The sequence below is a fragment of the Topomyia yanbarensis genome, chromosome 3 (assembly GCF_030247195.1).
Source record: "Topomyia yanbarensis strain Yona2022 chromosome 3, ASM3024719v1, whole genome shotgun sequence".
In the NCBI taxonomy this organism is placed as follows: Eukaryota; Metazoa; Arthropoda; class Insecta; order Diptera; family Culicidae; genus Topomyia; species Topomyia yanbarensis.
Window position 1 is genome coordinate 48,222,676 of NC_080672.1, and position 26,512 is coordinate 48,249,187.

The window sequence follows — 26,512 nt, forward strand, 5'->3', positions numbered from 1 at the left end:
TAGAAAAACTTTTTTACCTTTAAGTTTTCCATCGTGTAATCACATTTTCTCTTTAGACTTTTGTTGACAAAATATGAAAAAAGACAAAAATTAAGCCTGTACGATATTGAGCCTGTTCTAATGACCCTGCCACTTCTAGTTTTCCGATCTGTTTACTTCACATCCTTGCTCTCACTTGAGTACTATGGCTATAATTTTCATAACTTTCCCTACCCAGTAATCTCAAGCTAATTGAATGTCGTTAAAATGTAAAAAAAGAAAATGTGACTAACATAGTCGAAATAAAAAAGGAAAAAATAATAATAATGGGTCTTTTGCAATTTAAATTTTTAGCATGAATTTTTGATTTTGTGAGATATAACACAGTATTTTTTTTCAGTGCATATATTTTTCGTGCAAAGGTATTAATTACCTATAAATTCTTCTCAGACAGTTTTGTTGTGTAAAATCCGCTAATCGAACTTTCACGTCCTTTGAAAAAAATGCTCCTGAGTCAAAATAATCTAATGGACTGTGAAAAATGTTTATTCTTCCACGTCGTTGCAAAGTTTCATCGGAATCTAAGATGGTCGTTCACGATTTTGAAAATTTTCGGACGGATCTTCGTAGAATTCCACTAAATGAAACTTATTTGTGTTGTTTTATTTTGTGTCATGTAAACAAATCAACAATTAAATAAAAATTGGGAGCATGGGATTGCAAGCTATCGTAATTCAGATTTTTCCTGGCTTATTTTCAAATGTTCCAAATTTTTCCATCTTTTTTCTTCGAAAGTACCAGATTGTGGTTCAAAATATTTGGCAACGCTGGTGCGGGCAATATTTGAAAAGCCATAAATACCGTTACACCATAACTATTACGTAAGGACAAAAAAAATCAAGCTCTCACCTACATCTAATTTCTGGGGATTGGAAATTTGTCGTTGAATTTTTATATCTTCAGTAATTAGATCATGTTTTTTTAAAGGCGTGTTCTGCTACCTTAGATTTAAAGTGAAATGATAATTCTTTATCCGATTCCCTAGAAGCTTTATTGATATCTCCGATGTGCTGTTTAGGTATCGGAACACGCTTTTTTCAAAAAACACGACCTACTATAGCTATAAAAACACGACATACTGAAAATATAAAAATTTAACGACAGATTTAGTGTAAAAGATTTTGTAATTTCGGTCGGTACAATAATGGCTACTAACGTTTAAAAACTATCTTTTCCAGTATTCCTAAAGGGAGCTCTATATTGAGTGACTAGTAATTAGTTGTGTCAGTAAAAGACTCACATACCAAAAATAAGATGGGTTAGTTACGGTAAATTATCGTCATCGTCATATAGATATAAGAAAATCAAATTTATCGTAAAAAATGTTCCATTGTTTCTTATCAATCCCATCTCATAAGAATGGTTTGATATTTAATAAATGAAATCTTCAGTTATCGTGTACAACCCCTGCGAAACCAATTTCACAATGCAATAACCCTCTAGCCGAAGGGGGATGTCCAACATACGGCATTTGATTGACACAGACAAGACAGCTTTCAATTAGAAGCAATGAATAGCACTTCTTGGTTAAGATTAATCTAGAAAAATAGCACCGAAAAACACTCGACCCTCCGAGATGTAATCATGTTTCCGTTTTTTTCCCCCGTTCCAGGCAAACGTTCTAAGCAAACGTGCAGCCTACAGTGTGGAACGAGTTGATTTTCCCGCTGCAATCGGAAAGTGAAAAACATTGTGCTCGCAAGTGTCTCATCTTGAACCGAATTCTCACCCCCACCTATCGTTAAACGTGACAGCAGCGAAAGAATGACGCCCGCTTCCGAGTGAATTCTTACCAAACGAAAACGGGCTCGGGTTTGATTGTAATGATGAACTTGACACTCGGCGACGGAGCAGTTTTCCGGAATCGAGAAAAATGTGTATTATTCGGCCGTCGCTCGTGAAAATAGGGTTCTGTCAGGTCGCCTGTCGAAGATTTTAATTTCGGATTCAGGCGCTTTTTCGGCTACGCGGGGGTGGAAGGTTTGAGGGTGGTTGATGGTGAACACGTGGACTTGGGATGGGTGAAATAAAAACGATTTATACTCAATATAGGATAGTGCGGTGTTTCGCTGTTTCACTTCCGTCAACATGTCGCTTGATCTTGATCGACTTTTAAAATATTATATGTTTGTTTCATTGCACAAATAAAGTGCTTTTTTTAACGGTTTAGAAAGCAAACGTATTAAATTCTAAAGAAAACTGCTGAAAATGCCGATGGGACTTTCAAATTATTATATTAATAAGGTAGGAACGGGTTTGTTCTGCAAACAGTCTAAATGATTCGAGGTGTGCTTTTGTGTCATACTCCGCCCATTCCCAGTTTCCCGATTGTTTCGTCAATATGCACCCGTGGCTTTCAATATGAAAGGATTTCTATTTCTGATAGAATATCAGTTATAAGTTGAATTGATGTATAGTTGGAATGTACAGCTTTGAATATCTAAGAAGAATAACATTGTTGAGAAATATTGAACTAAGAAAGAAACTTAATTTAATCAAAAAATTATTGCTTTAAGACAAAAAACTAATAAAGTTCCACAGTAATTGAATGTCTATTACCTTTGACATCAGTGCATTTACTATTGTAACTACTCGTATTGTACGACGATAATATCTATTGCTGGGTAATAATACGGATATTTCATTGAATTGTTAAACTTCAATTTCGCCAAATAGTAACACTTACGACTCAAACCAAAACTCGCAACCCCAAAGCAACCTAGCTGTACGGTAAGCTGCTTCTTAAGCTGCCTACTTCGAGAAAGTTTTCGTGACCAACAATGTTCTTGGCAACTTGCACACTCTGCAGCGACTTTTAGCAACCGTCAGCACTCGAGCGTTCTTGCGCTCGAATTAAAAAGTTTGATTTAATTCTTAAGTGTGTACTTAATCCCAAAATTTGATGCCGGGTAACAAAATTCATGGAACTTTTTTTGTCCATAGCTCGCTATGAAGTTTGGCTTTATTATTATGATGACGGCTTTGGCTTCCACCGATTCGCTTTTGATTGCTTGGTAGGGGCAACATATTTTTCCCCAAACCAGTGAAAACTATTCGTGGGGGCGTGTATGCAGTGTGAGTCATTGCGTTGCTGCAACAAGTTTCTCCTCGCTACCACCACCACGGCGGAAGAAGTTTTTCTTTTACCGCGACTTGCCGGCAGGTTATTCAGTGCTGTTCACACAAAGCACAAAGGCAAACAACATGGAAATTGCGAATAATTATGTTGTTTCACTGGTTGGTAGTGCAGAAGTTCCGGCATCGGGAGTGGAAGTTCTACACGACTTACATCGATTGCGACCGCCCGCTGTTTGCTGAAGTCATGCTTTTTTGGGGATGAGTTTGTCCCTTATAAATGCGTGGTTTTTAGTGATGGAAAACCACTCTCAATCAACTTATATGTTGTAATTGTATACACTGCTGGCCAATAAAAAAGGCGCGAGATAAAAATACATGAAATTTTGAATTTTCTCTAAAAATATTTTTTATTCCAATACTTTATTTAGGCACAGTCGTAAATACGAAAATGAAAACTTTTATTTGTAAATTAAATGTTATGCTTTACTGTAACTCTCTCTCTTCTCCATGAAATCCAAAAAAGTACTTGGTCAATGAAATAGGTGCATTGTAGTTAAATGCATTAAAAATTTTCAAATCCATTGATTTTAAAACTTTTTTTCCTGTAGTCAACTAGACACTACAGGATATTTCTGATTGTCAAAGTGATTGCATAAAAAATGTAAGTGCTTTTAAATTCTTTGAATAAAGTCCTACAAAGTGCATAGATGAATTTAGTCCAACTTTTTCATATATTTTTTAATTGCATCGTAATAAAAAAATGACCCTGTGGGGCAAATCCGTCCTCTAAATAGTGGGAAAAATCCGACAGCTTTTTTTGCTAAGAAAATGATTATTTATCAAATTGAAATATATTTTTATTGTTACTATTTATTATTTTTTGCACAATGGTTCATAATTACAAACGAAAGACACAATAACGTGATGAATATAGTATTCGTCGAGCAACTGCTCCGATGCAAATGGGAATATCTTTACGTGCTACTGCTCGTGATTTTGTCATTCTAAGATTGACATTGAATTCCATTTTCTTCATGTTACAATTCAATAACATAACATTCATTGATTTATCATTGAAAAAGTTTTTAAAGTTTGAGCGAATCCTATACATTTCTTTTGTAAGAAATGTAAAACCATAAAATTTGGGTAATATCTGTACTAAATCAACCAAAAACATAGGCGGTCGGGTTTACCCCACCATATTTGAAATCAGCAAAAATGAACGTTTTCGTAAAAAGCTTGTATCTCAAAGTTTTTCCAAGATGCGAATAATACGCTGTACATAGAAAGTTGCCCAGAAGTCTAACCTTTAATTTGGTATATAAAACGACTTGATCCAATGTAAAATGAGCATTTCACAGCCAAAATCATTTACTAGGTCGGATTTGCCCCACCTTACCCCACACTTTTAATTAATTTCTTTGTCTCGTTTTTTCTGCATTCGGTATCTTATGATTGATATCCTAAATTAGATTCATACTCACTAACACAATTATTTGCATATTCTCTCACATACACTCACAATCTCTCCCATTCCAAAAGTTCAAACGCTCGTGGTGTTCGCGATAATACAAACCAGGTCACAAACGCGAACAGGCAATTGCAATCATCTACAATTACTTAAGTCCGCGATCTCGCCAACATTAAAACACTCTGATAGTTAAGTGAATGTTGCAGCACCTATAAATTACACATTCTCAAGCATTAACCCACAGCTCGCACGATCATGAATCGATCACGTCCAGAGGCCTCTACCCTCGGTTCTAGCAGCCTAGACTCAAGCCTTTAGTTGGACCACCAAATTCACGGTCCACGCGCGATCATTGAAGAATACACACAAATGCACGAATGGACACACGGGTATAAAATCGAATTCACGCATGCGAAGTTACATACACACTAGCACACGCGACATACTAACGCCCACGCGATCGAACACGTTAACGCACAATCGCTCGAGCCTCTCGCGATGATGCACGCTATCGTGAAGTCCCTATCCATATATCTGAACCGTACGTTGAATATCACATTCAGAATCACGGCCTGCTGCAATTGGCTATAAGCAGTGTTTTAGTGGTCGACATTTCCCGTCTAGTCTGCAATAGTAGCGAGTGATTCTGACGGGGGCCCTTCCGAGATCCTAGCTCTACAGCTCCAGGAGAACAACTCTCGAAAAAACATCCACGCACTATTACTTAATTAGTGAACACCCACGGCAACTCAGACAGGACCTTTCCCTAGATCCACCACTGTCGATGCCGCGAACGAATGTTGTCCCAAAGACGATGGAGCAGGTGGTGTGGTTTTTTGCTCTCAGCGGACAACAACCGGCAAATCACAGCAGACCACGATGATGATGATGATGACGATGATGATTATGACGATGGTGAAGATGAAGATGATGATTATGTGCTCAATACTCTGTGACAAAACATTGCGGAATCCTTTTATAGAAATTGTAACAATATATCCACCATCAGCGAAAGTTTCATGTTCAGATTGTACCATTGGGAGATTCGAGTGTATTAAATTTTGTTTATCGTATTCCGATCAAGGACGAGTATACGTTGTAGTTATGGTTGCGGTCGGTCGTATCTGCGATCTGGAGCAGAATACTCAATAACTAGAAACATATTAGGCTTTCAGAAGAAAAGCCAGGACAAATCAATCTTTTTCTTCGACTTCCTAGAACATCAGGACAGTCAATGAAAAATCAGGACATGTCCTGGAAAACTAGGACGTATAGTCACCCTAGGTTGATGACATTCGGGTAAATGGTCCATTAGGGCAAATGGTTTTCAGGCGAAAGTCATTCGGGTAAATGTTAAAGAACCCTATAATAATTGCACACTAATTCGATGCCGAATGATAATGTACACACGTATTCATAATTATGCCAAACGACCGTTATATCAAACAACCTTATGCCAACCGAAAGCATGTGTCACTTTCTGTTATACAAAATGAACATTATGCCAAATAAACTTATGCCAAATGAACTTATGCCAAATGAACTTATGCCAAATGAACTTATGCCAAACGAACTTATGTTAAACGACGTGCTCCAGTCGAGCTCCACAAATTTTAAAATTGACTGGTGACGGTGACTTTGAAAAAAAATGAATTTTTTTATTAATTGTATCAAACATAAAACTCCAATCGATTTGAAGCACGTGTGAATATAGTCCACTTTCGCTCTAATTATGCCCGATATTTTTATTTTTGAAGCCTTGATCAGGCATTGCATTTATCGCTCATATGAGTGAATGCGTCTGGATAATTTACTACTGCGACAATAAAAACTCACATTTTCACACGAAAAGTTATTGGCACTCACACAACTTATCCGGATAAATATAACGTGTTATTTCTCCGGGTAAATAAAACCGCTGGAGAATGAGCGAATGAGTTTATCACGGTATCCTTTTTGCGCTCGCTGCCTTGCTGTCGCTGCTCCAAAACACGAAAAAACAAGTCCGTCCTACTTCTTTGTCGCTTTTCTTTGAAATTGAGTGTATATTTTGACGCTTTGATTGATTTGCACGAAATTAAAATATTATCACTTTCTCCGGTGAGAAGGAAAAAATGAAATAAATTTTATCCGAATCATTATTCCTCACGCTATTTGTGGAGATGGAGAATTTTGTGACTCATCTTATCTCGGAAAAATTGGACATCGGATAAGCTTCTTCTCGCGTGAGTGAGAGAGAATTACACTGCCTGGTCTTGATACATTTTTAATCAGTGGAGAACAAAATTCATACGTCGCAAAAACAGTTGCCACCATAATGAACCTGTTCCCCTTTCCACGATCTACTTTAGATTAGTGACCCAGTAACGTTCAGTCGGAAAGGCGATAGGATTCTGGCTGGTTTTAGTTAGTATATCGGCTGCAGTGAAAACGATTTTAATTCCGGATCATTTTCTTATTGAACTTTAATATGTATATATCAAGTCAACAGAACCACGATTGTTTCATTTACATTTTATGATTTTTTGTTGCAAATTAAAATAAAAAAAAAATAAGAAAAATAATTGGGTTATTTTTTCTATCCTGTTTTTATCTGGACAAGCAACAAACACACTTAACTGCCAATATATACGCGCCGCATATAGCATTCTTTGGGAAGGCAAAAGGAAGAGGATCATACTTCGTAGTTCTCGAAAGAGAAGCGATAGTCTGCGGAGATTGCCCAGTGCAAATTTTAGATATGTTGTTTAAATCATTCACTGCTTTCGAAATTAAAGTGCCGGTTTTTTTGTACCCGCTTTACGAAATCTTTAAAATTAGGATCCATAAACTAGCCACACACAGTGCAGTTAATGCTGTTTTAAAATCGTTGAACAACGCTGAACGGGCAGAAGACCTTAACCAATGATTACATCACATAAAATCAAATATTTTTACAAAGAAATGAACTTTTTGCCATGTTTCATTGCTTTCATAAAACTTTCATTTAAATTTTCTGTGACAGCTTAATTCTATTTTTGAATACAAAATACGCACTCAAAGAACTACTTACAAAATCTTATTTTAGGGAAAATAACTTAATTTTGAGTATCGTTGTCAAAACATTTTTTAGGTAAAAATTACTTACTGTTGACCACTGATACTATTAATCAAAATCGTAATGAACCGGTTACCTAATTTTAATAAGATGAAGTTTAGTTGATAGTTGAGTACTTTTTACCCAAAAATAGGTCCCCCGAGCTTAGCGTGTAACTAATGTTGGTTAAGGGGTTATATATGTTGAGACGCGGGAAATTATTATTAAAAGATTCATAATATTATTACGAAAAGTTTGACGAAAAAATGCAATCGTTCAAGGATACGGAAGATAAATTACGAACAAGCTAGAAAAGAAGTTTTGAGATCGGTTGAAGCTTAAGCTTAATATTCTACTTTTTGTTGCAAATGTTTTAACACCGACACGTAGCTCACCAGGCTCGTGGCCGTCGAGCACTTGTATATAGGTGTCCACCATAGTTTTACAATTTTACAGACATTTAAACAAAACCTGTCATGGAATGGTTTGGATAAATGAGAAAGGTATAATTGCTAGGAGGGTTAAAACAGGTTTTCTTTCTTCAATTCTACTAATTTTGGTTTGGTGAGGTTAAAACCTCTCAACATCATCCCGTAACTGTACTGCACAGTAGAACTTTCGAAAGATTCTCTTTCATAAACAAATAGCTGCTAAACTGATTAAAGTTTGTTGGTAAACTTGAACAGAACTTTATTTCAAGATGCGATTAAACTATCATGTCAGACAGTTCAGAAATACTGTTTCAGGAAGGATCAGTGGCGTAGCCAGGGGGGGTTTTGGGGGTTAAAACCCCCCCCAAACCAAAATTAATTGGATTGAAAAAAAAAATTGATGCTGACGAATTTAATTTAATATTCCACAAAATATTTTTGGAAAAATATTCTCTGATCACTACATTGAGAACTGTGTTTAAAGCGTCATGAGAACTTTTGGAAAATTATGGGAAGGGGATCTTGTAGCTTATCTCTTAGCCAAAAGCCCATAGTTGTCAAATTACTTCAATGTAAAATAAAATAACAGTCTGAATTATTATGAGCTCATTTTTGAAAAGATGCTTCAAAATATGGATTAGAGACAATTTTTCGAATGGAAATCTAAATTTGAATAGGTTGATTGCATATGAAACATAAGCTTGTTTACCGAAAACTTACATACATTTCAACATTTGCTGAAAATGTATTTTTTTAGATTGTGTAGAGTTTAGACAACAATTCAATATGGTTAACAACAAGAATAACATTTCAGAAACTAGTTGAAAGCTGATGTAATTTTGTTTCTAGCAGATCAGGATCGGTTTTATGAGCATTGGATTTTTGTTGTATTATCAACTATATGAATAGCCTCTTAGCAGGATGCAATGAATGGCGTACTAAAATTTTGTGTGCTACGTACTAGTACTGCAAGTTGTGAGGTTGACTAACGAAGAAAAGAAAAATAATGCTCGATAAATTTTTAACGGTCACGATCACATTCATTCGAAACTGCCAAATTTCGATGTTAAGTAACATTGAAGAATTTCAAAACGTAAAACTGTTCATCTGCTGATAGAATAATTTTGACGGTTTATCCTCCAAGAAGTAATTATAGACAAGAATTACTCTTCAACCAAATTTGGGTCGAGACTTAATGTCTCCAGCAAAGTTTTCGAAAGTGCTATTTCAAACAACTTTGTCAAAGACATAAATATCCCACATATTCAGAGTATCGAAATATAGTAGTAAAAAACCTTTACAACAAGCTATTCTGAAATTACTGTATTTGATAAATCTCTTCTGCGGTAATTAAATAATAAATTCACATTGCGTTCAAGGTGCCTTTGAAGCTTACAAAAAAAATAAGGGAACTGGATATAAAACAAATAATTCCCAGATATTAAAAGGACTCAAAAACACACAAAGAGTGATTCCATTTTCAGGAGCTAGCATCAATTCGGCGCAAGCTTAGTCCGCCCACCAAGTTAGTGTCGGATTCTGATGAGATGAAGTCGAAACGCAAGTTTCAGTTCCATCCATCCATAATTTAGTTATAGGTTTTGTGTTCTCAACCCGCAATGATTGTTTCAAACAATTTTATCCGTAGCGCAGAAAAAAATAGTTTTCACCTAATATTTTCTTCACTAAGAAGAAATATAGCAGGCCCTGTCCATTTAAATCCCTATATGTTGAATTCATGTAGCCTTCATATTTTCAACAAAATTGTTTGAAATGACATTATCAAAAACTTTGCTGAAGGCACCATGTCTCTTAATATTTTTGAAAAATTAATTCACCATAATTACCTCTATGAGAGTTAATAACTAAAATTTCTATATCAAAGCAGGCGCTGTTTTATGTTGATAACTTCTCGAAGTTGTCAAACCTTCAAAGTCAAGGATTATTATATTAGGTGATCTTGAACGTTGAAAATTTTTTAGATCATTTATCCCACTTTAAAAGATCGCAATTTTTGACTTAATTGACATATTATACAAGAAAATAATCTATAGAGGTATGAAAACTGTTCCATGTTGATCCTTCTTGTTTGTAAACTGGAATGACATCTGTTAGACTACTTATGTTTTTGAGTTTTCAATAATTTATCAAACTCATATTAAATTTTAGCATTTTTTCAAAAAAATTGCTATTTTCATCAAAACCCCCTCCAAACCAAATTTCTGGCTACGCCACTGGGAAGGATTTTAATTTCGCAAAATAAAATTTACAATTGTTTCTAGCTAGTCAATTTGGAGAATAAAATTGTTCATGCAAACATGGGAAAAATTCATACAAATGTCTATTTTTTTACCAAATTTTCCTCCTTAGGGTGAAATATAGCATAGTATTTTTTCAAGCTTAACAAGTGCAAACTGATGGGATGTATATTTTCACACTTTGTCGTTGACTTCATTTGCGAATTCAGTTTTGGTTAAAGTTTACCGTCATTTGTCAGTTAGGAAAGCATTACGGGGTTTTTTCCGTTAATATTTTGGATTAAATCATCATTCATACACCGATTGCATAAGTAAATTGTTCAATTGGTAATGTAATGTCAACCACTCAACGGATAAGCATTTTTAGCACTACAAACCACCGGTTATCGGGAAATAATTTACTCATTTCGTTGGTACTTGTTCGTAGTATGTACATTCATTAATATCCTCTTATATATTCTGAACAACACCAAAATGCGATATTGGTATACGTTCTCATGCAACAGCCCATCGCACAACGTACTTCACTTGTTCATTCGGGATTTATTGGTTTGATCCGTTGCATGGTAAGACAGCTATTACCTGTAGCATACAACGAGGAATTACATCCCTTGGGAATCTGCACTTGATGGATTTTGTGAAATGGGATTATGCATTCGTTTGCAGCTTGTTTGCGTTGAAAATATCGTTAATGCGTATGCAGCAACACGGGTTCCGCGGCCTGCGGAAAGATAATGAGCTTTTGCATCTGACTTTATTAAATATTCGTCGCTTACTCTTCTGAATTGTTTATTTTAATAGACTTTTGATGAACTTACGCTAGCGTTTTTTTAAACGGGATTGATAGGAAGCGTCAATAGAGGGAATATTAAAGGTAATAAATTGTGCTTTAGATAACGTACCATTAGTGGTTTAATTAAAACTTCATTCATTCAGTTTCGGCTACATAGTACCACCTGGAAACGCTCCAACTTTTTGAAATATCTCCATCGACTATTAGAATCTACTAATTTTCACCAAACTGCATTGTCATCATGAGCATCATTTCCAAAATTGCACCTCCATCCTCCATTCGGCATGCTGCCAGGATAATGCCTAAATAATGCCATGAAACTGATGATGTGAGGAGACTGCCAATCGACGCTTATTGAATCTGTCTCACCGAAATTGCATCGCTGACGCTTGACAATGAATGCATTGCCATCGTGTGCATTGAGGCGGGGGGCTGCCGGGATGAGCCACTTAAAATCAGCACAACATTAACATATCAACACATGTCCCGGTCACGGACCGGTTTGTTTCGTTCTGACGGGTTTAGGCGCGCCGGTAAGGGGGGAGGGAGGGAGAGGATGAGCGAAACACAAACTGATCTGGAAGTTGTCTGTTGACGATTGGAATCGGCTTTCGAAAATTCTAATGAGCAATAAATTGACTGTCAAACGAGGATAATTTGCGAATCAGTGAGTAGATAGCTGACCGGCTCATGAATGCAGAACGCATTTCGCCCGTTAGTCGAAGGATTCGATTGATGCTTATTATCGGTGACGTGACGTGACGCCGATCATGATGGTAATGCATTGGATGGGTGTCTAAACGTGTTTGCCGGCTATCATCGAGTACATACTGGTGGGTGGTAGGATTGAGCAACTTTTTTATAGGTCATGAAGCTTTGACGTCTAACGGGGAAGCATATTACATTGAATGACACTAATTGTAAATGAAATTTGTCGAAAGGCATTTAGAACTCAGTTAATGAGGTAATAATATTGAAGCTTGTTCAAACTCTTGGATCTGTGGAGGTAATATACAAATATAAAAATATTTTGGTTTTCGAATATTGGATTAAATTTGTTTTATTTAGAATGATTTTAAAATCTAGAAAAATGTGCACCTTATTAATATTGGCGACTTAATTTATTGCGGTGCAGCCGCTTCAATATAGGATTTTCGAAATTTTTCGAATTGGATTTTACCGGCTCATTTTAAAATCTTTTCCTCGCGAAAACTCACGAGAAATTATATATTATCAAACAACGAGCTGATTCGCAGAAACTGTAAGAACATGCTATCATATTGAATAACCCGATGAGATGTTCTACTACCGTTAAAACGAATAACGTCTGCAACATCACAGACACGAACCATATATTGAATGTAACGAGAGTTTGTCGTGCAACGAGATTCATGCAACATAGCCCGAAATGAACCCAACGGTATCAAAAGGAGGGGAAATTCGTTCATTGCTTCCGTTACGCGTTACGCCTCAGTCAATACTACAGATGCTACAATTATGAGCGTATGCTAAAAATGTCACTTTGATGTTGATGCAACATACAACATTATCTGTGATTAATGTGTACAGCAAACTCTTACGTACACGAGTGACAAGCAGTTTTATTTCAATTTAATTAAATTGATTCGCATAAACTTTGTAAAAAATTGGAGCTATTTTTTGACTGATGAGAAGCAGCCTGCTGCGAGTAGTGATTATTTGAAATAATCGTTTTCTGTAAATCGCTGTAATGCTTTTGAGGCATTTAATTGGATGGAGCTAAAACTATCTATATTTGCGAATTGTTCATATGTATGAAATGCGTCATCATTTGGTTATATTTCCTTTTTTCTAGAAATTAATCGTAGTAAGCTATAGAAATTTGTTAAATGAAATGAGATAGCGTGTTGTCGAGAAAGCTGTATAGAAGTACATTTTCACATAGACATCTTTTCTTTGTAGCTTATAGTTACCGATTTTTGGGACTTTTTCTATGACGAAGTTTTTAATTTCCATTTTTAAGGCCAAATATTTTTGTTTCGGATTTCTCACGAACACAATGTTCAGAAATAATTTTATTGTGACCAAATACACAGTTTTACTGAATGGACTAAGGACTAAATAGCTGTTTGAAAAGGGTTGTGACAGATTTTGCGTTTATTTTTCGCTGTTTTATGTCAAAGACTGTTCAAAGACGCTTTCACTTGATTTTTTGAGTAGCTCGCGAATTTCGCTAAAATTTAATTACTATATTTTACCGCACGAGAATAATTTTATGTCACAGAAAAATACAAACAATTTTTTTTACATTACTCAGGAAATATTTGGTCCGGCAAGCAATCTACAGTTGCGGCAGATGAAGTCATGTTTAAAATTATCACTGAAATTGTGAACCAGCAAATTAACATGAAATGATGCAATATATCAAACTGCCCGGAACATCAATAAGTCTAAACATACTGAAACTGCAGCAATAAACTGAGATATTGCTAAAAATTAAATGAACTTATAACAAAAGTGGAAGAAAGCTAGGAGAGAAGTTACAGACTGCGCAAAATTATAAGGGTGATATTAACGGAAAATTGGAAAAGACCTGCATTCATTTTTGAAAAATAAGGTAATTACACTAAACATTCCACGCTGTTTTTTATAACACATTACAACCTGAATCTTTTTCTTATTTAGGATAACGATTTAATTTGTGGCCATAGCATCTGCACAGTGCAATAATTTTGTGGACGGTCTATAGCAGTGGTTTTCAACCGGGGGTAAATTCACCCCTAGGATTAATTAGACTATTATCTTTATATATTGTACCAATGAGTTAATAATTGAGATGCTTACTAAGAGTGTGTAGGAATAGGTTTCTAATTGGAAAAATATGATGTTCATTCAATTGAAAATGTTTTTTTTATTTGGTAATCATGGTAAGTGATTTTCAGAAAGAGGTACATGATAGGCATCCGTATTCGAAAAAAGGGTACAGGGAACGAAAAAGGTTGAAAATATCTCATGTACTAGCATTACATATAATTTGATCTACAGCAATACAGCACAGTTTGCCGTGTTTTACTTCGAACTGAGCTAATTGCATGTCCCGAGGATTCGTTTTTCTCTTTAATTTGACTATGTATAAAGATTGGAGGGTATTACACAATGCCAAACCACGAAAATAAAGTAGCAGTATGCATATTGAATTCAACTTTTTCTGCCTTTTGAAATGACCATACTTAATACTATATTTCTACCTAAGATGATAAATTTAAGTAAAACCAATTTAAATATAAAGAGTGATTGGAAGGACGCTTTTAAAATGTTTTTTTGCTTACTCGGCTTCCGTGCGTGTGGATTCACACTAAAGAACCTCTTTCTTTCTACTCTTTGAGGTGTGCAGCCATGGAGTAGAATGCACATATGGGAGCAACACACATCGGAGTGAACAGGTTTATTATGAAAGAGAAGAGCGGTGGTTCGCATGAAAACTGCAAAGAGCGTTTCTTCTCTTTATTTGCTCTGAGGTGCATTACATCCCTGGGGGCAATTTGAATCATCTTGCCACTTCAAGAACCAAGCCTCAAAATTAGTCGGAACGCTAATCTCAAGTTGCTGTATCTGTATCTGTTCTCCAACAGATCCTAAATGTTTAAACACCCATGGATAACTCCAGGTTTGTAGATGTGTTTTGATGCCACAGGATTGTAAATTGATTAATATTACGTCATGAAAATTCAATTTTCCGTGACGTTTTTTTTGCCTTCAAAATGCTCTGTGTGCATGCAAAGCTCATGATCCACTGGGACATCAGTATTGCTCGGAAAATACTTTCCAACGCTAAGCATTGCATACATAAAGGACATTTTGCTTGTCACCAGAAGTTGTTCATTTTACCCACACGCTATAAACATTTTTGGACATGTTTTGAAATCATGAATAATGTTAAATATGTTTATGTCGAATGTGCAAAACATGTCTAACAAGAAACATATATGTAATATCTCATTCACTTATTAGTTAGAAAATAATGAATTTGCTTAACGTGTTCATTTTATCACCAGTTCCCCTAATGTACAGGGCTATTGCATGCCTAGTCTTATGAGGCTACAGAGTACTAAGAATCCTTCCTGGCGGGGGCTCGAACATACGACGGGTATCTTATAATACCAACGCCTTACCCTCTGAACCACCAGACCAAGGTTAATAGTTAATAGTAGTACGGCTTGGAATACTGTATCGAAGGCTTGAAGTGACGTGAGTTAACTTCCGATGCCTGGTTTCAACATCGCATTACATCACTGAGAAATGACATCCAAATCAAGTTTTCGACGCGTGTAAAAAATAACACGCTCAGCAATCGCTATACGGGCCTTGCTTGTGTGCAAATTTGGGTAGAATGGTGATTCATGTGTGCGATGGTAACTTGCAACGTATAAATTTATTTAAATATTTACACAGATTTTGTACAATCAATTGTGCTGGTTTATATGTCGGTTCAAATTAAATTTCTAATGGCTCTAACAATGAAAAAGTGACATTATCATTCGTTCAATATTCTATCTAACTCCGCATTAGCCAAATCTTTTCTTGTACTGAGCAACTTGTGTCCTTAAGTACTGAGAATTTGACAGTGGGAAGTATTATGGTTTCCACAGACTTATTGTTGATTGCTGCGTTCCGGATGACTCTGCGAGTAGGAAGTCAGAAAAAATCCTTCCAGGCTAGTTCGTTATCATATCGATTTATTGATTAGTAAAACAAGAAACGATCAGAACAAGTGTACGATATTGCAAGTAATTATTGCTAAACCTTTTAATATCTTAATACCTCTTACGCTGATTATTTTCGGCGGGGTTGTTTTGGGCCACATTGGCGCGTTAAGGGCACAAACCCTGTAACTAAATTAGTTATGAAATTTGCGTTTCGACTTCGTCTCATCAGAATTAGACGCTAACATAGTGACAGAATTAAGCTAGCGCCGGATTGACGTTAGCTCCAAAAAATGAAAGCACTATTTGTGATTCTGGGTAAACCGCTAGTTTGTGTTTTCGTTTTTTTTGAGTTAGTGTCAATCTGGATTTGGAAAGCGACAAATTCGATGCCTGGTGTCGAGTGGAGGTTAATTCGATTGAAAGAATAGTACTTTTTGATCCTCAAAAGTACTCCTCCGTGAGAGTCTTCCGATCCAATCGAATAAAATTGAAATCGTGAAAGTTGAGATCTGTTTCTGAAGTAAGCCATGTTTCGCGTAATAAAAATGCATCGCACTTCAAGTTATTTACTAAAACTTTAAAAGAATCGATTTGCGGGATAATGCTTCTGCAATTCCATTGTCGAACCACTTGTCAGATCCGTGACCTCGTTCGATAAATTAGCCATCGAAGGATACAATCGTTGAAAGGTGGAGCCATTTCGCAGTGAGCTGCATCAAAATTATTTTTACTGCGGGGTTCTCCCCGCCTTTAAGAGTGTAAGAAATATTTAATGCTGTAAAAATATGATTCACTATGTCAGAGAAATTTATTAAGCAAGCGCTGGTTTCTTTCTCTAGCTGAGATATGGGAACACTTGGGGTTTTTGATGTCACTGGAAGTCTTAGGAACCCCTTTTCTGAGTTAAGGTTTCTGAGACCGGGAGCGACTTGCTTCGGCTTTGCACCAGTATTCTGGCCTTTACAACGAAGCTTGGGAGATGAAATGTTTCTTTTTCTATTGCTTCTAGGCACAGCAGATGCCTTGGCATAGCTATCTTTAGCATTTCTGCTAAAATCGCTTAGAGCGTCCCTGAAGGGAACGCTTAAGACTCTCCTCGTTCTGTTTGTGTGCGAGACATGTCGGGCGATCATGTGGGTTTCTCCCACAGTAGAGACACCTTTCGACATCCCTTCGATAGGAATCATCCTCATTTTTACAATGGGAGTCTGTGTTTCCCAATTGTTTGCAATTAGTACAGGTCATGAACCTCGGCACAAAAAGGCGAACAGGTAGACGAACCTTGTCAGAGAGGAGGTAGATAGTTAGGGCAGATCCGGCGATGGTCACCCTATAGGAGTCTGAGTTGACCTATGTCCTGTTTCCGTCAGCTGCGACTGACAAATTAATGCAAACATTTGTGCTCCAGTATCTTCACTGGCAGAAGTATGGGGTCTTTAAAGCAGCCAATCTCATGTGTCAATAGGTTTTCGCAATTCAGAGTCGAATTGGAAACGACCCCGCAGACTGCAACCCTGTTTGCTGGTTTATGTACTATGTACTCCTTCATGAAGGGCTCGAGGCCAGCAATATCGTTTGCCTGATTCAAACTATTTACCACCACCCGAAGCGTATCAGGGCGAATTTTCGATATTTCTGTCATGGCCGAATATCATTCCGTCAGAACTCGAGAAATGTGTAATAGATTCCAATACTTGTTGTCTTTGGCCCGGAAGAAAATCACGTAGGGCCCGGTGCAGACCCGCTACCACTGCAAGAGCAATGGCAATAGCTTAATAAAAATCTACTCCGGCACTTGAAGGGCATACAGAGATAACAGCAGCATTTTCTTTAATATTATTAATCGTCGACAAGTTTTCAGTAGTGATCCTAAGAGACTTCTCATTTGTCGGTTCTAATGGTAAAGAGGGACAACTCTGTCTTTGTCCTGAGACATATTGATAGACTTACGTGACTCCTGCCAGCAGAAGACAAAAGATCAGTCCGTGCAATTTTAAGCCTGTTTCAAATAACCCTGCCACATCCAGTTTTCCGGTCTGAATACTTCACATCCGAATTTCACTTGAGTACTATGGCTATAATATTTTCATTACTTCCCCTACTTAGTAATCTTTAGCTAATTGAATGTCGTTAAAAAGTAAAAAAAACGAAAGTGTGACTACATAAGTCGAAACAAAAAAAGAAAATATTTTTTAACCCTTGTGAAGGCAAGCTAAAATCCTAACATTAAAGGGCAAGCCGGGCCTCTCAGGCCCGTCTAAATTCAAGCTCCTTTTTGCCGTTCTCATATAGAAAGGCTATGCAATCGGTCGAAATTTCTACTTTTAACCGAGACCCGCAGGGCTAAATCTCTTATACCATTCGACTCAGTTCGTCGAGATCGTAAAATGTCTGTATGTGTGTGCGTGTGTGTATGTATGTATGTATGTGTCAAACAATCTCACCGATTTTTCTCAGAGATAGCTAGACCGATTCGAACAAACTTAGTCTTAAATGAAAACCACAACCTTCCCATAGGTCGCTATTGATTTTTTTTATTGATCCGACTTCTAGTTCCGGAGTTACGGGTTGAAGAGTACGATCACACAGCAAATTCCCATATAAACTGGTACCACCATGATGTTCAAATGATGCAATATATATTAAAATATGTGCAACATTACTTGGCTTTGCATGTCTAGATCATTAATGACCCACCGAAGGCACTTCGACGACATTGGCCAGCTATGGCGGTTCTTGATGCCCTGGGGGAACTTAATAAGCTCCTAAGATAATGTCATACCTATTTCTCAGCGAATTCTTTACCGATTTTTACAAACTTGGTTTCAAATGAAAGGTACAGCATTCCCATTGGATGCTGTTGAATTTCTAATTGATCCGGTTCCGGAATTACAGAATGATGAGTACGAACACGCAGCAAATCCCGATTTCAGCGTATAAGGCAATGGATTAAGAAGGTCAATTTTTTTCCAAAAGGTGAGTACTCGGAAGATCACGACGACTGTCGATTGGTTCTGAGCTCCATTTCGTTTGAACACGACCAATAAATATTTCTGGGTTGCTATTAATTTCTTCTGATGCATAACCGGAGTACATATTCATATTTTTCTGCATCAGATTCATCGTCGGAAGCAATATCATTCACATCTTCTTCCTCGCTTTGCAAATCAGTTTCGGAATCGTCTGCTGTTGAATTTGCTCGAATTTCTTCCATTATTTCAGATTCTTTGAGACGATTGAAAACATGGGCATATCGTCTTATAGCCATTTCAATTTTTTGTTGCTTTTAGATCCTACAATTTGAATAATTACGACAACTATAACACAAAGAATAGACAACAACAATAGACAATAACGACAGAGTTAGGTTATGTTGTATCCAAATAATTGTGAAGTAGACCACAGTGGGTGAAATAAAAGTATTTACCCAAAAAATATGACACACGTCATTATCGTATGCTATTTTTACATTTCTTATAAACGAAATGTATAAAATTCGCTCAAACTTTCAAGATTTTTTTCTTATAAAAAAAGGTAAAAAGATAAAATCAATCAAAACATGAAAAAAAATCCTGCTAATATGAAGATGAACTCATCAAAATGTTTTTGTCAGATAAATATTAATGTATAAAACACGTGGTATTCCAAGTAAATATTGCATGCACACCGGGCCTGCCAGGCCCGGCTTGGCTTTTTGTGCATGTAAAAAATTCAAACATAGCTGCGCATCGCTCCATAGATGAAAATTTCACAATTCTTTATTTTTGTTATAGATTTCAAAGCTACTTATCAAAATTTCCATGCCCAAGCTTATACTGCATACACATTTTTTTGTAACTAAAAAATTGTAACGTGCCGGGCCTCTGAGACCCGGTTGCCTTTTTGAGGGTTAATAACTTAATGTGTAATTTGTTGAAAAACCGATTCTATGCAAGCTTTAAGCTCACTTTAAAAAAAGAAAGCCTCACGGTCTAAAACCCAAATTTGCATGCAATTTTTGAAAAACAAGATCTTCTTTGGAACATTAAACATTTTTGAACCAATAAAATTTTCTTTAAAAAAGTATTTTCGTGCATTGTAAATAGTAGGTTTCGTTCATTTCATGAACAAGAATGGCCGCTTGATAACCGAAAGTTTTCGTAAATTTTACTTATTTAGCATACACTGCACGAATGTTATCGTTGATTACCACATTTGTTTCGCGAATGAAACGAAATGATTTATTTATTTTAACAAATGTTTATGTATATTACGAGTGATTTTGTTGGTCGCACAAATTTATTCCGTCCATCTACGAGAAGTTTTCGTATTTAATAGCATATTATTTTGACATTGCTCTGGCAGAGAAAAACTCAAACTTATTCATACAAAACCAGACCGAGACCATCGTGATGATCAACAATTATCTGACGTGTAGCAACAAGGACTCCATATTTTTCCTCTATTGCAGCTCTTTTGACGTTGACGGTTTGACGAATGGTGCTCGTAAATATTATAAAGACTTTCGTATATCGCAACGAACAAATCGTTTGCCTAATGAAGCCGTTTCGTAACAAGCCAACGCGATTGCATAACCAAGGAGGGGGGGGGGGTGTTTGGGGGTTAAAACCAAACCCCCAAACCAAAATTAATTAAATAAAAAAAAATATTGGTTATGGCCAGTTTAATTTCAAAAAATATTTAATATTTAAATTATAATTTTAGAAGCTTATTATCTGATCATTACATTATTGAGAACTTAATGTTTTAAACACCATGGGGACTTTTGGTAAATTGTGGGAATGGGATCCTGTAACTGATCTCAGTGAAAATCTTATAGTTGCCAAATCATGTAAATATCAAATAAACATATACGAAAACATCCATACAGAAACTGATAAAAAATTACGTTTTTCGTTGGTCTCAAGTAGGCCAGAAATAGTTTTAAGACCATTGGATTATCTTTTGTACTATAAATTATTTGAATAGCCACTAAGTAGGATTGGAAATGATGAAAATTAAAAATATTGTGAAGTTAGTGGACACATCTCGCTCTTATAATCACACTTTGCCGTACTTTCGAGTTTCAAAAGGACTCAAAGGTATCTCTAATATTTATCACACATCACTCGATCTATTGTCTTTTGTCTGGAAATACGTATTTGGGCATTACATATCAATTTTCTCAACTAACTCGCTTGCTCACGGTGATTGGTGGCGACAAAGAATTTGAGAGAGCACCTTCAGCAATGTGATTGCTCTGCAACTAGTTGTAGTAATCTCTCTATTTCGATGTTCTTCATAATACACTTATCGGTCTCCATTAGTATCTCTTCATATATCGGCCTGTGGTACATAGCCTTTGCTCGAGCGATTTACTTACTCGTAGAATTTTCGTAACTCTGTACAGATGCTCCATCGCCTCGGTATCCAGATCCCCTGTAGACGATTCCGAGTCCACATTCGCACTGCGGAAGGTGCGAACATTTGTGATGTCGGAGAAGAAATTTCCGTTCATTAGCACGTGGTCGATATGGTTCTCAGTTTGTTAATCAGTTGATTTCAAGGGTGGCGTTCATGTCGCGGGTTCCAAATGCGCATAAAATACATCTTCTCGGGTCTCGCTTTGAGAGGGCAGTGCATGTTGACGATGCTATAGTTGTAAAAATGGCCTTTGATCCACACACATCCTTTCGCTGATCGTCTACTACTTTATTACGCGTTGACGCATCTTGCTCAGTACTACGAATCTGATTCCCAACTCGCTTGTTGTGCCATCGCTCTAGTAGAATGTAACCGCTTGATGCCCGCTTTTCCACACATTTTGTCCCGCCAAGCAAAGTTCCTACAACGGCTTTGAAATTGTGAGTTTTCAGCTCATCGTGTTGGATTCGTTCAAACCTAGGGAAGCAAAGTGACTTGCAATTCGATGTGTTAAGTTTCCACTCGTAGTCCTTTTTTCGTTGCGTGAGCTTTAGTCGATTGTTCCGATCTGCCTTTTCTTCCTGATTCTTCGTAACGTGGTGTTTTCTGGGTGGCTTGTTGGGTTTGACCCAACCTCCCGTCTCGTCGAAGGACAGCCGTGCGGGGTTTCTTTGTCTACTCACGTATTCAGTTCTGTCTACGGTAGGGCTATAGCGCCCATGTCCACTCGCACCATCTCATTTCGCTTCAACTGCAGAAGGCGGTAGTAGAGGTGTGCACCGCACCGCCTATGTTAGGTATAAATATTCAGCGCGCCGGCGCCACGCCGAAACCGCGCCGTCGCTCTGACTATTTTTCTGAAATCGGCGGTGCGGCGCACACCTCTAGGCGGTAGTGCCCAGTCGATCCCGGCCTACAGATATAATGTCATCAATAGACGCACAAGGAAGCATGAGATAGGAGCTTGTGAGCACTGGGCATTCACCATTTGAGGACCAGGGATGCCAGGTGCACAGATTTATCTGTGTTTCACAGATTTTCAATGTGCTGAACAGATTTAAAAAACTGCACAGATTTCCACAGTTTTTTGTTTTAATGCACAGATTGCCACAGCTTACTTCTACAATGCACAGATTACCACTGATTTCTCAATTTTTTACCTTGCGCTTCATTTTTGCCTCACGTAAAAACCAAAAAAAAGGTCACCGCATCTTGTTTTCAGTTTGTACGTTTTCCGTAACACAGATAGACACAGATTTTAAACATGCCGCGCCCAGATTTTTCAAAATATTACATCCCTGATTTGAGGACCAACCTTTGTAGTTGATGGTTTCGAAATTAAGGTATGTTGACCGAACATAGATTCCAATTTATAAGTGTATATTAGACTGCTCAGAAAAATGATGAAATTTTGAAAATTTTGATCGACCCACCTCTAAGTCGATTCCTAGTCCTACCAGGAGTAATTGCACAAAATTTGAAGCAAATCGGACAAGTCTAACTACCGGACTAACGTGCCTGAAGTTTGTATGGGATTTTCCGACAATTGACATGGAGAAAACCCACCAGCTCGCATTTTCTCTGCTAGGTGGAACTGTATGCATCGTATTATCACTGTAAGTGAATATAAGAAAGATAATTTAATTGTCTACAACTTTGCCAAAGACTGCTAGTCAATCCGGCTTTGTTTAAAGAAGTTATTAAACTTTTAATGAAGTGATGTCTGAGTCAGTTTTGCATGGGGCCTAGCAGTGCATGGTTGTGTACCAGTACTCGAATCCCATGAACTAACATTTTTTGTGAAATAATGGTTAGGTTGAGCTCAATGGCATGTTCAGAAACTTCAGGCACGTTGTTCCGGTAGTTGTACTTGTCCGATTTGCTTCAAATTTAGTGCAATTACTCCTGATAGGACTAGGAATGGACTCAGGGGTGAGCCGACAGGGGTCATTTTTTTCCTGTCACTCTAGTGTATATTCTTTGATTTTACAACAATTTATAAATGCAAGTTATTTATGGAGATATGAAAGGTTTTACTTAATTATTTTTCCTTATTTGTAGAAGTGACAGGTCAGGTTTTGTTTCTGATCTTTCAATATTTTAGCAAATTTACATTACATTGAAACATTTTCGAAAAATCATCGATTTTCGTTAAGCCAACCCCCCCCCCCACAAACCAAATTTCTGGCTACGCCACTGAGCCAACGAAAGTCGTTTCGTGGTTTTGTACGAAAAACTCGCAATAAAAAATAAAAGTGTTTCGATAGAACTACAAATGATTCATCAATATACGAAAAAATCGTATATTTTATGAAAATTGTCTGTACGAGACTTATTCGTAGCGATTTACGAATATATTCTATCAGTGAACTAAACCGTTGGATTATAATTAAACATGATCGACAAATTTTTCCTATTGAAGGAAATGATGATGCATTTTAAGCTTAAGCATAGTTTTAAATTGATATTTTACATAAAATTATTTACTAAAAAGAAACTGAGTTTTCGTATGTGGATAAATCAAATTACTACTTTACGAATAGCACCCATGTTTCTTTGTTCAACTATTTAATGCTACGATGAGCTTGGTAATGCCAGTGATGTTTTGTCTAGAAAATAATGTTTTATGAAAGGTCCATTCAGTTTGCTAAATCGCATTTATTGCATCGTGTTTCATTGCTTTAAAATTAATACGTCATTATAGAATGACATAGAAAACTTGCAACATACAACAATGGGATTGAACCTGTCACCTCGTTTATGTGCCATCATCCATAAAACCACCACTCTTGGTTTTGAATTTGTGGAACATGAATGAAAAACCAATGTCATTCCGTCATCATTTTTGCAGTGACATGTATTGAATGTAACGATGTACAATCCAACGCATATTCATATTCTATTTGCATAAATCGACGTTTGAGTGCTATTTTGTTCCAACTGAAGTTTGCTTTACAAAGCTTCGAATATTTTTCGCTGGAAACCGAGTTAATAAAATCATAAAATAATCATTACAAACTGCACTGTTACACCACACATATACAAAATGTTTATTTCGACCAGCATAACACAAACAAAGTGCTTAAATAGGCTCGGCATTATTAGAAAGCCGTTGGAGGGAAACTGTTTACGTAGGCGAAAATTTTCAACATTTCATTTATGTTCCAGTACAGGTGAGGCCAGCTACAAAACAATTTGGATGTGAGCAAACACCGTCCCGACTACAGATCGAAAGCCTATCGACTCGGAAAATCGAAATAATTGGCTAAATAAGACGGAAATCACGTGCATTCTACGGCATTAGGAGTGGCACAGTCGTCGCCATCAGTGTGCTTGGCAGAGGAGCAAATTGCTCATTGCTGGGTTATTTTTGGTCACTCCTTTGGCCTCATCGAAAATAAATCGAATTAACAATTGCACGTGCAGATAGGATCCTTCTAAGCTTTTGTTAGCATTAAATTTAAAAAGAAACTCGTCTCGCCCCCAAAATTGTTCATGAAGTCTTATCTTTGTCTTTAAGACAAAACCGGAACTCAAACAGAGCTAGATTGCATTGTGTTGAGCACGAAAAGGAAGGGCGAAAGCATAACGAAACAACCCGATAGATGTACTTCCTGCACATTCATATGGAGAGTGGTGACAGACATTGTGACACAATTGAAAATAGACCGAAATCCAGTCTATGGCAGGAGAAGAAGGATTTCGCCACAAAAGTAAAGTTATGCAATTAGCTAAATGAAAACCTCACTGCCTTTCCCCTGCCTGCTGGTCTCTGCGAGTTCTCCTTTAGATGCTGTATGCTGGTTGCGGTGGCAATGAAAAGCTTTTCCTAATTTATAGTTATGATGTTGCAACACAATTTTCATGACAAAGAGTCGAAAGTTTATTCGCTCTGCTCAACAACTCTGCCATACTTGGTAGATTGAAGACGGATGATTCCAGCCAGTTGGATGTAGAAACAGCAAGGCCACCCTCACCACCCACCGACCGGGGTGAAAAGGAACACAAGATCTGTCCCAGAGCAAACTAGTGCTAACGATGGAAGTTAAAATTTTACAGCTTACGGTTTTCGTTTTCCTTGTCCCAATCCCTGATCCGATGTGGGATACAACTCGGTTCACATTTCGATCTTCCTTCCCACTACCGCTGCAGCTGCAGGTGGGGCTGGCAGAGTTCAACAATTTCTCGTGTTTTTACGAATTCTGGACAAAACAAAAATTTTACCTCTCCTTCGTTCTGTCACATGCACTGCCCTATCGGGCTTCTCGCTTTCTCGACGATCGTTTTGGCACAGTGCAATTGATGGTTCAGTATGTTTGCTAATCCGAATGCAAAACCAGGCCACCGTAACCTAGTTTTTGTGTTATTCCTGGTAATTTAAATTTAATTTTCACCTGCTCGGCTTTTGTGGGTTCCGTCGCCAACGTCACCGCTCTGGTGCACGTCGTACTATGCTGGAATGGAGATACGATTTTTCTCTATTCCGAAGGGGAAGAAATCAAAAGATTTTCCTCGGAATGGTATTAATTAAAATGATTAATTTTGCTGCTTGCGGACTCGGGAGCTTTCTGGGAAATTTGCGCAATAGTGGATTGAAGGTTTAATGATTTTTTGTGCAGAATAAAGAATACTAATTTTTCTAGTCTAAAGCTGGCTTTCATGGAGATGATTTTAGTTGGAATTCATTTATGTAGAGCTAGGTTTAGGGATAATAGTTTGAGTTAATTCTTCTCTGAAATATAAATATTTTACTCTCAATTCAATGTGGTGGATTATGCAAATTTGGGTTAACTAGTTCTTGCCACTTCAACTAAGATCTTAAGCTTCAAAATAAAGCGTATTCTAGTCAGTAATGAAAAGAGCTGAGGACGTAAAACTACACGTGGAGCAGTTGAAAGAAACTGGATGTTGAGTAGAATTATTCTAGCATCAAAGCTTATCATTACAGTTTACCATTTTAGCAAAGCCGTCAACAGAAACACATTACAAGTTAGTTATTTCCCAACCTCCACTCAAAATATTCCTTTTTCGTGTTCAACCCTCTCTGATTGATTCCCGATGAAATCGAACTTGCTATCACCGCAACATCCTCTTACGGAGATACTTCTTTTCTCCAAAGTACTTTTCTTCGAGTTCCGATATTACGATTGGAATTACAACCATTATCAACGTCCCTTCGGTTGTTGTTTTTGGCCAAACAAAAAGTATCCAAACAATCGAATATCCCGCCTGCGGGGATGAACGGCACTGAATGCAGTAAAAATATTATTGTACACAA